Below are 17,480 nucleotides of genomic sequence, written 5' to 3'. Positions count from 1 at the left end.
TTTTTTTTTTTTTTTTTTTTTTTTTTAAAGAACTTTACCTTGCCTACTGTCTGTTGTATCAGGAAAGGAATGCAGTCATGTTAAAAAAAAAATCACAGACCAGGGAAGCAGCAGGTAGGAGTTACAGTTCTGGAGTAAACAGGCTCACCAGTGTTGTTTTGACTGAGGCTCTTCTACAATGAATTATTCAGTGTGACCAGGTTAGGGCAGTCTATACTAAGGTGATTCAGACGTTATTTTTTTTTTTTTCTCTCTCTCTCTCCAGCATTTGGTTATCAGTTTTGTGACGTATAGAGTAACTGTTACATGGATCACTTTCTGCAACTCCATCCCCCAACCTACTTTTTCGGTTGTAAATAAACCTAACAAAAGGCAGAGGGATAGAGTGCCACGCTTCAAGAACATTTGTCTTGATATCAGGGTGGCAAGCTTAATTTGGCTATGACTGGCTCAGCAGAAGGTGTTAAGTTTAGCTGCAAACAAGTAGCGCTTGACAAAGTGAGAAATCCCCCTTCATTTGTTGAGATGGCCCAACACTTGTTCCTAATCTACATTGGGAAACAACGCCCTAGTAATTCGCCACACAAATTCTCTTCTCAGATATAGTTAGGTTATGCAGTAGGGAGAGCCAACACCCTCAGATACCCAAATCTTCCCCTCTTACCTTATTTATATTATTTTAGCCAGACACATGGATTCACCCAGGCTGCAATTATAGCTCTCAGGTTCTGTGACCAACTTTTGGCCAGTGGGCCTGAGAGGAAATCATGTGGTCCTCACTTCAAGAAGCTATGGTCTTTAAAGGAAGGGCCATGCTTTCCTCATTCTTTTTGTCCTTCTCTTCTGGCTAGAATGCAGCTGTTTGGGTCTCAAGTGGGAGCCTAGCCACAAAAGGAAAAGAAGCTAAAAAAAAAAAAAAGGCAGAGCGAAAAAGTTAAAGGGATCGAGACCCCATCAACTGCACAGCTGCCTGCAGTGTATATGTTTGCTTGGGGTCAGACATAATTGTCACCATCTTTGGAAACATAGCCGCTGTGATGACCCACAGTGAGATCAATCCCATTAACATTCCCTTGTGGAGATAGACAGTGGCTCAGTAGGCTCAGAAGACTTCATGAATCTTTCTAAAGCCTTCCTGAGGCTCCTCCTTGGAGATAAACCTTGTCTAAGATGAACCTCTTTCACGTTTCAGTTCCGTAAAAGTCACTTATATTCCTGAAAGTGACCCCAACAAACTCGCTGCCTCCCCAGAAGGACTTTGACAGAACCCTTTCTTTTATTCATCAGTGCCCTTTCTGTATGGGGTGACTAGGTGTTTCTTTACAGAACCTAGGAAAAGCCATATAATGCTGGCATGCTAGCCTTAAACTACCACTTTCTACCCTCACATCTTGGGTAACAAAGCTTTCTCGTATTAATATCTCTGTGGCTTTGGATGTCCAAAAGAGCTGACCTTTTATCCACAAGAAATGTCCTACCATAGGTGGAGTCTAGAAAACTCTAATGCTCCTATTAAAATTATATTTATGCCTTATTATAAGGAAAAAGTCCTCAATTTTATATTGAAATTTATTTTCCTTTAGAGCAATGGTTCTCAACCTTCCTAATGCTGTGACCCTTTAATACAGTTCCTCATGTTGTGGAGACCGCCCCCCACCCCAATAAAATTATTTTCATTGCTACCTCATAACTAATGTTGCTACTGTTATGAACCATAATGTAAATATCTGATATGCAGGGTGTCCTATGTGTGACCCCTGTGGGCGTCACAAGCCACAGATTGAGAACCACCGCTTTAAATGGTTACAACTTAACTGACGTTTTCACTTAGACATATACTTCTGGATGTACTATCACTTAATAGGTAGTGCCAATGTAATTGTTTTTCTCTGCCGTGGTCCCAGGTCAAGGTACATGCCTTCCTTCCTCTGTTCTTTTCCTTGCCTTATCACAAACATTGGACAGACTGTACATTCCTTGAGAAGCTTACGTCTTAACCTATTTCTTGAAGAGAAGGCGTGTGGGATCAGCTACATTGGCCCAGTGCTTTGAAAGTCTGTATGCTGGCTACAGGGCTGGCATGGCTCCATGTGACCAGAGGCATTCCACCCTTGCCCCCCGGCTCCAGGCTCCCCACCTTCACAATGCAAAGATGCACAGATTCCTAATCTGCCCTTGGTGAGACTGTTGTGAAGACGAGAAGAGATGGGGCACAGCTGTGAGCTCCAAAGGTAATGACAAGGAAAACAGACGTAATCTTCTATTCCTCCTCCCCTTTAGCCTGGACTGATATGAGTGTTTGACTTGTTTCTCTGAGGACAAGGTCACCATGGTGAGCGGATGGATCTTTGTCTTAACTTCCTGGAAGAACAACACAGCAAGTGGCAGGGAGGTTTTTGAAGCCCAGATAAGAAACCATTTGTAGCAGGCAGTGGAAGTCTTACCCTTTCCCTTTTGGTCATTTTCAACTAGAAAGTTTGATCAGATGTGAAAAATGTAAGGAAACGGAGACCAAACATTGTGGACAAAGTGTTTTACTGTGTCTGACCAGACAAAAACCCTAGAATGTCACCTCAGTGAAAGGAAATGTTTTGCTGTAAAGGAGAAAAAAATACCCAGATCTTTCTGTATGGCCTAAAGGAAAACAGAAGTAGTTTCAGGAGCCTGAGTAAATTGCCCGAGGAACTCTCTGTGCCAGACAACTGCTGGCCTTCTTAGAATTACAGGCCTTTGTTCCTTATAATTAGGCCCTGTGTTGCTCAACTTCCAAATAATTTAGCAAAATTATCATGTGAGATTGCATCCCCTCCCCGAAGGCTTTTTTTTTTTCTTTCTTCTTTTTGTTATTGTTGTTGTTACCAATGTGTAGCAAAATGTAGGAAAAAAAAAAAAAAAAAAAAAAAGAAAGAAAGAAAAGAAAAAGAAAAGGATGGCTCAGCAGTTAAGAGCACAGTCTGCTCTTCCAGAGGTCCTGAGTTCAATACCCGCCCCCCCCCCCCAGAGAGAGAGAGGGGGGGGGAGAGGCGTGTTTTTGTTTTGTTTTGTTTTTAGATTCTGGCCCAAACAATAACTTGAACCTCCAAATCATATACACACAAAGGATCGCCATCAATACCTGTAGAAAGGGCTGTGGATTCTGTGAGAGTCTTCAGGTCAAATGACGCTTTACAACAATACACAAATATAAGTAAAAGCTTCACCATTCTGAGCCCTGGCCACAGAGTCATAACGCTGCTCGGATCAATGACCTGATGGGGTTTATCTACTCGTCTGACAGAAAGGGTCAGGGCTGTGTGAACTCCTGAGGGTCTGTCTCCATTCCACTTCAAACAAACAAGCAAATGGAAACCCCGTTTGTAAGTCTTTGGGTCCTAAACTTAGTCTTAAGTCCTACTTAGCCATGATAAACTACATTTCTGTTAAGGTCGTGTAGGCATTGAAGTTCAAAGTGGTATTATTTGAGAGACAGTTTCTGTAATTCATTCTGAATGAATTTAACGTGCAGCGGCGTTATTTTGGGGTATTTTTGGGAGGGGTTTTTTTAGAGGCATGAAAACCCTTCAGGTGTTGCAGAATAGCACTTCACAATGGCTTTGTCTCTGACATCTGATTGGTGCTAAGAAATAATCAGAAAGGGACTGTTAGGTGCTCTGGGTCAGGATTCTGAGGAAGTGTACTAAATGAGTGAGATTGGAGGTGCATGCAAGGACCCTCTTCCTCCATTGTTAAACCACCTGGAACCAGTTGCTGTGCCTTTAACTGAAAGCGAAGCACCACTGCTACTGCTACCCAGAAGCACAGGGGCTTCCTTACCACTCATTTCATGTTGCACAAAACAGTACCTAATATATTCAGGACCATTACTCGGTTTTCTGAGGCTCAGTATAATTTTAATAGTTGAAATGATGGAGACCCGAGTTTATATCATCATATTGGAAGGAAGCAAATAATCACATTATCTCGTTCACTCGTTTAAGACAATGTGGCTCAGGCTGGTTTTGAACTCACTATGTAATGAGATGGAACTCAGTATCGTGCTGCTTCAGTCTCCTGACTGCTGGGATTACAGATGTGCACCACCATGCCCTGCTCGCTGGATGTGCTTCCATGAGCTAGGGTGAGCATGTGTACTATGTAATCTATTTCCATGAGGATTCTGAGGGAACATTAAAGGAAGTAAAGAGAAAGAAAGAAAAAACCCAACACATCAATGCAAATGCATTCAAATACCCAGAGAGAGGAGTATTGCTTCAAAGCACTGCCCTTAGCTCAGTTCTGTTTCCTTAGAATAATCCACCGTGTTATCAACACACAGAATTCATGGGGGCTTAAGACAGAGGGTATTCCTCATCCGCAATGTGAATATTAAGCTCATCGTTTGAGAATTTCTTTTTCAACATGCGTCTTTCTAGTTCAGCTCTCTTTGTAGAGTCAAGGAAAAACACACAGATCCCATAGTCACAGGGTAAGATGTTCGCACTGGTTCACTGAATGCCCAGGCCCTAGGTCGGAAAGAGGAGAGCAGCTGCAGTACAGAAACCCATGGACCCCAGCAGCACTGCAGCTGTACATTTCCCATCGTTTTCCTTACTTTAAACACAAAGGCACCTAAAAACCTAAATGGCAGTGATTCTCAGTGTCTTCCGTATTTGTTTTGTTAACATCTGACATGCTAAGATATTTGCACTCTGTTCTGTATGTCATTCATTATAGCTGGACAGCTGAAAAGGCTCCAGGGTGGAATTGATTGGCTTTTCATGTGTTTGACTTGTAAGTAGAAGCTAAGCATTAGAAAGACCCCAGTAGCTTTGGTGGTGGTGCACACTTCCTAGCACACTCCAAGAGGCAGAGACAGATGGAGTCTACGAGGCTAGCCTGGGCCTGGTCTACAAGTCTACAGAGTGAGTTCCAGGACAGCCACTGCTGTACAGAAAACTGCTGTCTCAAACTAACTAACTAACTAACTAACTAACTAACTAACTAACTAACTATCAGATCCTGAGTTCTTAGCTTGGCATTGCCTCTCCTTTACTAGGGTCTGGGCTCTTTTGAGGATGCTAAGTGTTTTGGGGAGGAAGAGAGAGTGCCATAGCTTTACATCCATCTTAAGTTGTGCTGAGAAGGATGCCTATCTCTTTCATGTCTGTCTTCTGTGGGATTAAGGGTGTTCTCTGTCTCATCAGTTGTCTCTCACTGCCCTAGTTCAGCGCCTTGCATATCCTCATGTGCTCACTGTATCAATCAATCATCACCTATAAGAAAGTGTTGGTGTTGTCAGTTTGTATTTTAACCAAAAGCCTTTAAAACAATTGCCATGACTCTTTGCCTAGTTCTATAAAAAAGACCCGGATCTATTTTTTGAGCATTTCCCATACTGACATTTACACTGAACTCCAGCATTTTGTGAGTTAACAGTTGCGGGCCACACTCGCCTGCTACAACCCAACAGGTAGATAGCACAGGCTGATGTTCCAGTTTGTAATTGTTGCCATGGTGATGGATATAGTTAAGCCACCCCGTTCATCCATAGATTGGGAGGCTGCATTTGGGAGAACCTCTAACTGTGGCTTTCTAGCCCTTCCACTTAGAACTCTTTGGCAGAGCCAGGTAAACATGGATGTCCCCTGACGGAGCATCTTCCCCACCACCTCCAAAAGACGAGGGGGAGCCTAGCAGAACATCCTTAAGCAAGTTAATCTCTCAAGTCTCAATGTTCTTTACATATAAAGGTTGGAATAACAATCTTGGTAAGAGCTCTAAGGGGCTAGTAATTGAACTGTTAACCCCGTGCTTGCTCATAGGCATTGATCATGGCGATTAGTTGTGACTGCTTTTGTACATGTGACACTCACTACCGCTGCTGTTGCTTTTGGCACTCTCGTTCCTAATGTTCTATTTAATCATAATCTTCTGGGTACCTTCTTCCTCTCTTCTTTCCCCTCTTTCTGCTGGTCATTGCCCTGGGTCTTAGGGGAGTCAGATTTATTTGGATGAGTCCTTGTTGGGGACCACATGACTGAATGATAAACTGGTATGTCTGGCTCATCTTTTGTGAGAATTTTTTTCCAGTTGGGGTTCTTTCTAATACTTCTTAAAATAATAGACCCCTTTAGAAGCCCATTATGATGTAGTCCCCAGTGCCTTACTTCCTATACAATTTAACTGCTCCTTGCTTGGACAGACTGACTCATTTCAATGTGGTCCTTTAAATAAATGTTTCTCACTAGGAGGCAAGCCTTGCTTATCACTTCATCTTGTCTCACTTTATGATGTATGTGCTTTCTTAAGGGTGGAGGACATATTTTATTTAGATTTTTGTTATTCAGTATCTTATATTTACTACTGAATGAATAAAATGTTATAATTTGACTTTAAATTTATAATTATTCAAAGTTTTCATTGGTCCCCTTTTAAAAACTTCATGTTCCATAGATACATAATCTATAAAGTTTTCTTGATATGAATTTTGTGCTGTTTTATTAGAGTACATGCAGCTTTGAAAACCACACTTAACATGTCAATACACACACACACACACACACACACACACATACATACATACATACATACATTTGATGCAACTTTAATGCATAATGAGATGGAGCACTTATTTCTTGTTTTTAAATTCTTTTTCTATATATATTAGCATATTAAAACCTTATTAAAAGAGACACAGGAAAAATTGACATAAATATAGTATGAGAGCTTGGCCTTAGACCAGGACTGCAGAAATAGAAAGGAGAGAAATGTATCTGGGAGGAGAGTCTGTTTTTAGGACATTTGAGCATGCATCTTTAAATATAAGACACATTTCTGGAAAGAACATAGAGTCCTGAGGGTACAGTGTTCAGTTGCCTTGCTTTAAACTTACTGTGGCTTTTACAGAGAACCAACAAAAGTGTGAAGGGAGAGGAACCCTGAGTGCTTTTGGGACAGATTAGGAGTCCCTAACAGATTATCTCCACAGAGGCAATAGCATCAAAAGAATGTGCATATGCTCATCTCTTTTCACTGCTTGATGCTGTTTCCATGGTTACCGATGAGTTGCTTCAGTCAGCACTGATGTGATGAAAGTAGCTTCAGCAAAATATGCTCTCATCCTTTCTGAAAAGTGGGTAGAGTGTTAAGGAAAGGCCCTGTTTTGTGCTAATGATCCTCTTGTTTATGTAGTTGTGACAGCCAGGCAAATGGAGGCAGAGTCAATATACTTTGTTAATGTCTTATCATAATGGTAAAAATACATATAAGTAGACAATAGGAAAGTTTAGCAAATTTATCTGTTGGTGTTTTATGGTACTTCTATGTAGGGCATTTGTAATGAGCAAATTTTACCTGGTTAGGTCAATGTTTCCTTGTTTTGAAATTAATGAAAAAATTAACACTATTATTGCCAATATTACCAAATCAAGCCTTTTATTAGATCGTGGGTACATGGCAAAGAAGATATGCTTGAAGAGATTAAGTTCATTTCAACAAGTTCTTTAAACAAATGTCTCTTCATTAGGAAGCAAGCCTTTTATACCAAGGTAGTTAAATTATTATGATAAACCAAACATGGTATTCTAAAATGCCCCCTGGTTTGCTTACTTTATTATAAAAATTGCTTATTCCACATTTTAACATAAAGCAAGATGAATAACTGGTTCAGAAAAGATAACTAAGCTCCAGAAACCACACCTTTTTTGATTAGTATTTTTAGAGGCTAACATTTGCCTGAGAATATGCTTAAGGTGTTTTGTTTGTTTTGTTTTTCTCCAACAAGGTTCCTCTGCATATCCCTGGCTGTCCTGGAACTCACTCTGTAGACCAGGCTGGCCTCGAACTCAGAGATTCACCTGCCTTTTATCTACTAAGTGCTGGGATCAAAGGTGTGTACCACTTGTGGAGGTGATACTTTTTTAAATGACTAAATCATGGTTATATGATTGACTTAGAGATTAGGTGGTCCTTGTGATATGGCCTTGTACTTGTTTTAGATAGTGACAAATACAATTTACATGTGCAACATCTTATAACTAATTGGCTTTTAGTAAATTCAGATGAAATAAATTCTGTAGAGATTACTGGTTTGTTCAATTAAAAATATATCCCCCAAAGAACAGTACTTGTTTTCTGAATGTACACAGCCAGACTAAGTGCTAGAAAGACCCAAGGTTTTATAGAAACCTGCGACTGTGATTCCCAAGGAATTCACTGCATGCGCTGAGGGAGACTGGCCTCAGTTTCAACTTGGTTTCTGCCTTTGCCACCTAGGCAAATGCCTTCACCTACTCAGACAGGAGCTCTTAGCTAGTCAAAAAAAAAAAAAAAAAAAAAAAAAAAAACAAAAAAAACAAAAAACAAACAAACAAAAAAAAAACCAAACCAACAAACAACCTGCCACCCCCACCAAAATGCTTGTGGATGAGAATGTCTTGGGACTATTTTGCTAGTTTTTTCATACACAATTATGCTTGGTGCTGGAAACACAGTGGATCTAGATGCTAACCCTGAAAAATGCTTCTTACAATGGAAATGTAGGGATTGGTCACATTAATTTTGGTCAGATAGCAAATCCATGGCTAAATCTGGTTAACTAAAGGTCTCCTCACAAACTAAAGCATATTAGTACAGATTAGTTTAACCAGAGAGCCTTTCTTAATCTTCAACTTAATGATGGTGACTCTGAGATCAGGAAGAAACTAAATTAAGACGCACCATGTTTACCAGGCTCTGACGAGACCTCTCAAGTATCTTAAACAATTAATCAAACAGTTCACCATTAAGCTGCATTGTTTTGATGCTTTGGAAAAAGATGGACCAGAGACAAATCCCAGCAGTGTGTCTGTCTGTCTGTCTGCCCTATGAAGGCATAGACATGTGACCAGGTCTCATGGAATCTGCCAGTGATCAGGAACCTCATAGTGCTTTCTTGGGGAAGATGTCACCTAATAGAGTAAGGCTCCTGTATTTCCTGCCTCCACTGTAGAGTAAGACCAGGATTGCCATGAGATCGGCATAGATGACATGCATAAAGCATTTAGCACAGAAAATAGAGCGTGGTAAGGAATCCACGAATGAACAATGGACTTTGTGGCTCAGGTCCATAATTTCAACCCACAGGAAGGAAACACATGAAGGTTGTGTTAAGTTTGAGGCTAGCCTGAACCACACAGAAAAACAGGTGAATGAGTGAACAAACAAACAGCCTCAAATAAAACAAAAACTCTTAAAGCAAGGGGCTGGGAAGATGGCTCAGTCAGAAAAGCCCCTGATATGAAAACCTGAAGAACTGAGGTCATGTTTCCAACACCCGCCAAACAAAGATGTCAGGAGTGAAGGTATGAAGGGAGGTGGGCATGGCCAAAGCCCTATGATTTATTGGTCAGTCAGTCTAAGCGAATTGATGAGCTGCAGGCCAGTGAGAAATCCCATCTCAAAAGAGGGGGATAGCATTTGTGGGGATGACACTATGCCTTACTTAATCTCTGAGCTCCATGTATGTACACACACACACACACACACACACACACACACACACACACACACACACACACACAAGAGAGAGAGAGAGAGAGAGAGAGAGAGAGAGAGAGAGAGAGAGAGAGAGAGAGAGAGAGAGAGAAGAGAGAAAGAATGAAAGAGAGAGATCTATAGAAACTGTTTCTTATTTCTCTTTTATTTTCTTATGTGGTGAAATGTGTTTTCCCAGTTTTAAGCAAATAAAACTTTGTTCAGGGGATATATACTTAAAAACTGTTAAGTCTATGAAGTTGACAAAGAAAGGGAAGGTGGGGTGACTGCTATATGCTTAGGGATTCCAGCCACTTGGAAGGCCAAGGCAGAAGAATTTCAAGTTCAAAGCCAGCTCGGGCTGCAAAGTGAGCTCAAGGCCAGCCTGGGTAAACTGCTGAGGTCCTGTCTCAAACTAAAAATGTGGGGAGGGAAAATCTAGTAGCTTGCCTAGCATGAGCAAGACCCAAAGTTTAAACTTCAATATGATGATACAAGGTAGGGGGAGATGCAGCTTTTCCTTTGATTTTCCTACTCATTTCTCTCTAAGAAAAACTTCCCTCGTGCACAGGATGTTGTGTGGTCCTTGACGGTTTCCTTCTGAAATTTCTTCCACATTCCATTTTCTCAATACGCAAAGAAGAGGGCCTCCCTCACCCACTTGAACTGGTTTAAGGAGGCCAGCCCGCCCTTGCCATCCTGACAAATGCTGGCCATAAGTTCTGCAGCTTTTGGAGCCGGTTTCTCGGAATCCAGAGCCCTGGTTTCCAGCCTGTGAGCGGGAGGAATGATGAGGACTTGAGCCTTCCGGGGGAGTGCTTTCTGAGGCTCTGCCTTTCTCTTTTTACTTCATCTAATGACTCACACATATTCCAGATGGTTCTGTTCAGCTTTAGCATTATCACGATCCACTCTGTGTTGGTGGTGAGGTGCAGGGCACCCACATTTCATGGACAGGACAACTTATGTAATTCCCGCCCCCCCCGCCCCAAGGGAATTGGGAGAAATATAGCACTCTCAAATGTTAGGGATTTTTGATTCCTTTAACATTAAAATGATATAAACTTTCAGTATTTCATCCTTGGTGGGTGTTATAGTTTATATATTTAGTGGCTTAATTTCTTCTGTAGCTAATGGATTTTTATTATCAAGAATACTTTCATGCTATGAAAAAATTAGTCAAACAATTGATTGTAAGTCTAATATGCAAACTAATATAGAGATTTTAGTTTGAAAATTTAAAACATTGACATGAATTTTGCCAAAAGAAAAAAAATATCACCAAATATACATTTTTGCCACCTGGATGGTGAGCTGAAAATTTTTAAATAGTAATTTCTTTCACATTGTGTTTATATTAAAGAAGGGGACTGGAGGCTTCCCACTGTGAGGATGTGGCCCCACCACTGTCACTCAAAGTCATAAGTCACCTTCCTTTTATCTGTTTTGAAATGTGTCCCCATCCACTCAAATGGACACTTAATGGTTTGACCATTAGACATTTCCTAGGGGCACATGGGATAAAAAATTGGCCACTGGCCTGTGGTGCTACTGAGAAATGAAAGAAGAGGTTGAAGAGGTAAAGCCAAGTAGGAAGAAGCTAGGTCGTTGTAGGTGTGGCCTCGGGTGGTACAGTGGGACACCTAGCTGTCCCTTTGTTTCACCCTGCTTCTTTGTCTCTGTGATGTATACAGACTTCCATCATGGTCTTCAGCTTCAACACAGGCACAAGGGCAACAGCAGGGCCAAGTGACCACAGACTGAAACTAACCCTTATAAGTTGAGTAGTTCAGGTATTTTGTGCTAATGATGGAAATCTGGCTGACCAAGATGCTACTGGGGTGATAGGGAAAATACATTGTTATATGCTTCAGCAGTAGTTATGATTTTGTAAAATACAAGCAGCACTTGCACTCAGGAAGCCTTTAGAGAAAACTAGTGACTCAGCTATTTCTGTCGCTAAGAAGACAACCTTCAGACAGTTTCTTTTTAGTCCTTCTGTGACTAAAACATGAGAGCCCTTGTGTGACTGCTGCAGGCATTGGCCTGGAATCCAGATTGCAGCAGTTGCTTTACACTCACCAGGTCAGAGCTGAAAAGATTGAAATAACTCAATGTTCACCCTACTTTAGAGATCATGGGGTTGTATAGATGCAGGCTTTGCTTTTCAAGCATGCCTTTATTTGGAGCAGGCACATGGCCTGCGTGTCTAAGTCATTAGAGATGGTGGAGATGGGCCCAAAGGAAGGAAGTTAGGTCATTGGAGCTGTGCCTTTGGAAGGGATGGTGGGATGTTAACAATGTTGGAAGAGAAACTCCTTCCTGTCCAAGCTCTGATCAAAATTCTACCATTTTATTCTTCCTAACAAAAGGATATGCTAATTTTAAAACAATCAATGCACATATTTACTGGTCATTCCTATGGAAACCACTAAGTAGGTGAGTCTTCTATTATGGCACAAGCAACTTATGATCCTATTTTGTAGGGTGTTCTTGTGGCCAAGTATCCACACACTGGAAATGCCTTAACCAGGAGTTAGCAAAACTCAAATGGTTAATTTAAACCCCTCCTCTCAATATTATTCAGAGTTTGTTTGAGTACACAATGTCACCCTTGGCAGTTCAAACACAGACACTCTCACCCTGCACACTGAAAATAGAGGGAGCAATTGGAACTTAGAATAGAACATTCCTCTAAATGGAAAGCATGTCAGATGGTTAATACCAATGAGGAATTTCAACGGGCTCAGAAAGCAGCATAAGGCAAAACAGCCACCTCACTAATCACTTCCTCTCCTATCGACTTAGCCAAATATTTATAAAATACATTTTCAGTGTCATGCCTAATAAAGCCTCTTGGTATTTATATTTCAGTGAGATTCTCTTTGTCCCTATACACACACACACACACACACACACACACACACACACACACACACACACACACACACAAACTGTTACAATAATCAAGATTAGGAAGTACTGTCTATCTGTATTCTACATCTATCTATCTATCCATCTATCTATCTATCTATCTATCTATCTATCCATCTATCTATCTATCTATCTATCTATCTATCTATCTATCTATCCATCTATCTATCTATCTATCTATCTATCTATCTATCTATCCATCTATCTATCTATCCATCTATCTATCTATCTATCTATCTATCTATCTATCTATCCATCTATCTATCTATCTATCCATCTATCTATCTATCTATCTATCTATCTATCTATCTATCTATCTGCCTACCTACTTACCTTCTTATCTATCTACCTATCTATCTGCCATCAATCATATACCTACCTGTCTGTCCATCTGTCCATCCACCCACACATGCATGCACTCACACACCCATCTAACCATGGAGCCATATTTCCATGCTGCAGCTACACTAAGAACATCACAAAGATTCTTACTGACTGAAACAAAGGAAAACAAATTCTACAGTCTTCCACCTGTGTCCTGATGAGTGACCTTTCTGAAAAGGCATGCACATGTTAAAAAAAAAAAAAAACCTGACTTAACAATGGAGGAAGTAAAATTTTTCCTATACAAAATAAACCATCAGAAAAGGTGGAAAGTTCAGTGGAGACTGATGACCTTCTAAATTGTTTGCATGAGAGCAAAGAATTTCAGGGCATTTCCTTGCCCTCCAAAGTCAGGGCAATCAAGGGCCATATTAGGATGTAGAAGACTCTATCCTGTTGGAGGATTATCTTAGATACAGTGTGTGACTAGGAAGGGCATTTAAGTATGATGGAAAAAGTTGATCTATTACAAGGAGATTCATAGCACCTGGGAAAAACATATATATATATATATATATATATATATATATATATATATATATATATATATATATATATATATATATTCACAGCTTGCTTATATATATTCACACACATACACACACACACACACACACACACATGTGATCTGGGAGACTCAATGCTTGGGTGATACTGAGGGAAGATTAGTCCTCCAGTCCTCCATATGTTAGTTTTGCTCAAAGAGAGCCTGGACCAGATTCCCAAGACCATCCCTGGATTTTGCAGAACAAATTAGCTGTATGGGTGTGGAAGAAAGTAAGTGTTGAGTTTGGGAGATGAAGGATAAACTTCAAACTTGAGGTAGATACATTGAAGGTGTTTTCTGGTGGAGAAGACTCCATGCCTAATAGTGGCTGTCGCTGGATGAGCTGTGTATCCCAGAAGACATGGTGAAGTTAGCATCCATAACACTCAGTGTCCATGAAGGTGGCCTTATTCAGAAATAGCATCCTTGCGGACACAAAGTTGAGTAGGCTGTCACCCAGGAGGGCATGAGGGAGTAGGATGCCGAGGTTCACAAAGCAGTCTTGAAGGAGGACTTGGATGACCACCGCGGCTGAGCCTATGATCTTGTCACCTCAGCCTTGGCATGCCAGGAATTGTTAGAAGTTACGAGGGCCTTAGACAAAGCAGGGGAGGATTTCCCCATAAAAGAGTCTTAAAGGCAACACATTTCTTCTAACTCATTGATTCCAAGTTCTAGACTTGGAAATGAGGTGATAATAGAGTTACCAGTTGATTGTACTTTGTTTCAACAGCCTTGGAAAATGAATTCCTGGCATAAGTATAGACTGTAGGTCTTTTGTGAATTAGCAACAGAAGGAATTAACTGATGTGACTCAAGGGCTTATGAAAATGAAGGAAATCAATGCTGCATGTGGGTGTATGAAGGTAGATTTATGAGAATGCCTTAGTGGCGAATTAGATACATGGTATCTAATATTTCTTGATTTCAGAGGAAGAGTCCAAAAGCCGGGGATGGTGAGACCCCCAAAGGAATGAGGCCCCTGTCCTTTTTCAATTCTGGAGGCCAGTTGAGGGAATGATTGAAAAACCAGGAAATCACAATAGAAGCTGTATGGAAGCTGTACGGAGGGCTTCAGAGTGCTGACGCTAAGGGCGTATGTGGTAAAAAAAAAAAAAAAGTGCATTCTCTCTACTGGGAAGTATCAGTGGGCAGGGGTCACCACTAACAAGTAGAGTATCAGAGAATGGTTGCCATGAACAAGCAGCAAGAACACAGACTTTTTAAATATTTAAAATAACCCATAGAATTTTTATAATATCACCACTAAAGTATGTCTTGATGAACCTTGAACATTAAAATGTTATATAATACAACATACGTAGACCAAACAGAAGTGAATACTGATGCATAGTTTCGACTTTCCAACAATTTAAATAGAAATCAGAGTATTAACGGTGTGAAGAAAACATTTGGAATTATCTTTAAATTAAAACCCTCACTCTCTGCTCATGTCCAACAAATGCCTGGCCCAACCTGAGACTCACCCCATGGGAGACAGCTAACCCCTGACACTATTAATGGTACTCTGCTATGCTTGCAGATGGGAGCCTAGCATAGCTGTCCTCTGAGAGGCTCCACCCAGCAACTGATGGAAACAGATGCAGATACACACAGGCAAACATTGGGTGGAGCACGGGGAGTCTTGTGGTAGAGTGAGAAGGATAGAAGGACTCAGAGGAGATATGATCTCCACAAGAAGACCAACAGAGCCAATTGACCAGGGCCCAGGTGGGGTCTCTGGAGACTAAAGCTCCAACAAAGGACCATGCATGGCCTGGACCTAGGCCCCCTACACAAATGTAACCAATGGACAGTTCGGTCCTTATATGAGTCCCCTAGTAAGGAGAGTGAAGGTGGAATCTGACATGGACTCTCTTGCCTGCTTTTTGATCACTTTCTCCTGGTGGGGCTGCCTTGCCAGGCCACAGGGGAAGAGGATGTGCTCAGTTCTGGTGTGACTTGATATGCTCTCCTTCTCTGAGGAGTAGGGGAGGGGAAATAAGGGAAACAGGGAAGGAGGGTCGGACTGGGAGGAGAGGAGGGAGGGAACTATGACTGGGATGTAAAGTTAATAATTAATAAAATAAAAAAATTAAAAATTAAAATCCTCATGGTCGTTATTAACTGAAGTGTCTTAGAGGTAAAAACAACAACAACAAAACTGATGAAGTCACAACCAAAGAAGAAGTCTATGACATGATCTTGATGTCTGAGTTCCACTTGAGTGCGGGGCCTGGTGCAACCTCAAGCTGGCTAAAAATTAGACATATCGCAAAGGCTATCCATAGCTGTAACTGGTGGCCTCCTTCTTTTTATTTTATTTTATTTTTTTTAATTTATTTTTATTTTTTATTTTTTTAACTTTAATAAATACTGAAATGATTTAATATATAATATATGTATATAAATAATTAATATAGCATGGTATTATCATTATCAAGAAGTTTGTGCTAACTGCATGTGCCATGGTAGCCTCCTTCTTACCTTGTTTATAGTCACAATTATCCACCAGGCATTCAAAGTGTTTTGACTCTTAATATGGAATCTTGTTAGACTAACTACTGGGAGAGTAAGAAGATCTTTAGCTAAAACAGTTATGTTTCCAAATTTCTAAAAATGAAAAAGGACTAGAGAGGAGGGTGCTTGGCTTTGGGTCATAACATTTGTGGTATTGAGCAATAAGGAGTGAATTTAAAATGGGTGATGTTGAGAAAGGCGAGAAGTATTGTTGTTGTTGTTGTTGTTAAGAAGCACTCCCAGTGCCACACTGTGGGAAAGGGAGGCGGGCATAAGACTGGACCATCTCTGTGTTCTCTTTGGGCGGAAGATGGGTAAGGGCATTCACTTCTACAGTTAATAGGGAAGAATCAAGTACATTACAATGTGCATTGGATTTTCTAACAGTTTATAATGAAGACCAGGGATTAAATTCAGCAGGAAGGTAGTACTAGAAATTCAAATGGCCTTTCAATGGAAAAAGTCACATTATACGAGGTAGATCTCTAACAGGGCACGACATGGCACATTTTGTAAATCTCCTCCAGTCAGTAACCGACAAGGTCACCTGACACTGCCTGCAGTGAGGTGGGATGCTGGAAGCGGACATTCCTGAGGATGGTGATGCCTCTGTTCTAGCTGGCATCTTTGTGAGAATGGAGACCATTTTAGGACAAGGGTGGAGCTCAGTGACCCTTTCAGCGTTTTGGCGACCCACTCAAGGTATTTTGTTAAGTGTACTTGGGATGTGAGTCAGTGGCAGAGTGCTTACCTAGCGTGTACGAGGTCCTAGGTTCCACCCCTAGCACCCCTCAATAAACAAAAAATGATCACTAAGCAAAAAAGAAGTTCCTTGAGACCGTGCCCTCACCTCTGATGTCCCCTAGGGGCCTCTTTTGAATCAGCTTAAAAAGAGGTGCCTGGGAAAAATCTCAAGGTAGATATTCTTCTGGGAATAATAGAGGTAAAGGTCAAGGAGAGGTCAGGGCACCCTTATATTTTTTATATCCTTGACTTCACTGAGATATGTCAGAGTAGAGACATGCACTTAATTTCTTCACAGCACAGTGAGCCCCAAGCCCAGGCCACCAAGGTTCCCCATCGAGGGCAGCATACCTTCTGAAGAAATGCACCCAGATCACAATGGTATATGAGTCTGTCCTATTCTGGCTCTAGAAGAGAAATGTTACAATGAATGGGTGGATGGGATCCGCTCATCAGCTGCAAAATCGCCAAAACAGCAGTGAGATCTAACCAGGCAACACCGAACACTGTCACGGTGTGTTTTGTTCTTTACAAAGCTTGATGTTCGATTCCCAAAAACAGACAAAAAAACAAAAAACAAAAAACAACAAAAAAACAAACAAACAAAAAACCCAAACAAAACAAACAAACAAAAAAACGTTGAAAGGAAATTGTGCGAATGCATTTGTTGTCGTGAGTGTGTCACGTCACATCCCACAACTAGTCTGTATTCAGTCACTATAAGAAGTTAGTAAAGTAGGGCTGTTTTACTCTGGGTCACATTAGATGATCGCAAAGCAAGAAATATTGACTGCCATAGACCCTGACATGTCTTACTTATTCATTTCCTCTCTTCTTGGTCTTTATTTAATGCAAACTT

General features: G+C 40.9%; 1 protein-coding gene across 1 annotated transcript in view; it reads right to left on the bottom strand.

The window, feature by feature from the left end:
- Sorbs2 (sorbin and SH3 domain containing 2) overlaps positions 1-17,043 on the bottom strand; it is a 128,215-nt gene extending 111,172 nt beyond the window's left edge. The window contains 1 exon segment of the mRNA XM_051169926.1: positions 16,973-17,043. The gene's annotated coding sequence lies outside the window, so the exon portion shown is untranslated.
- Between the last annotated feature and the right edge of the window lie 437 nt (positions 17,044-17,480).

The sequence above is a fragment of the Acomys russatus genome, chromosome 27 (assembly GCF_903995435.1).
Source record: "Acomys russatus chromosome 27, mAcoRus1.1, whole genome shotgun sequence".
Classification (NCBI taxonomy): Eukaryota; Metazoa; Chordata; class Mammalia; order Rodentia; family Muridae; genus Acomys; species Acomys russatus.
Note: the sequence above shows the minus strand (reverse complement) of the source record. Positions and strands in the feature narration are given on the sequence as shown.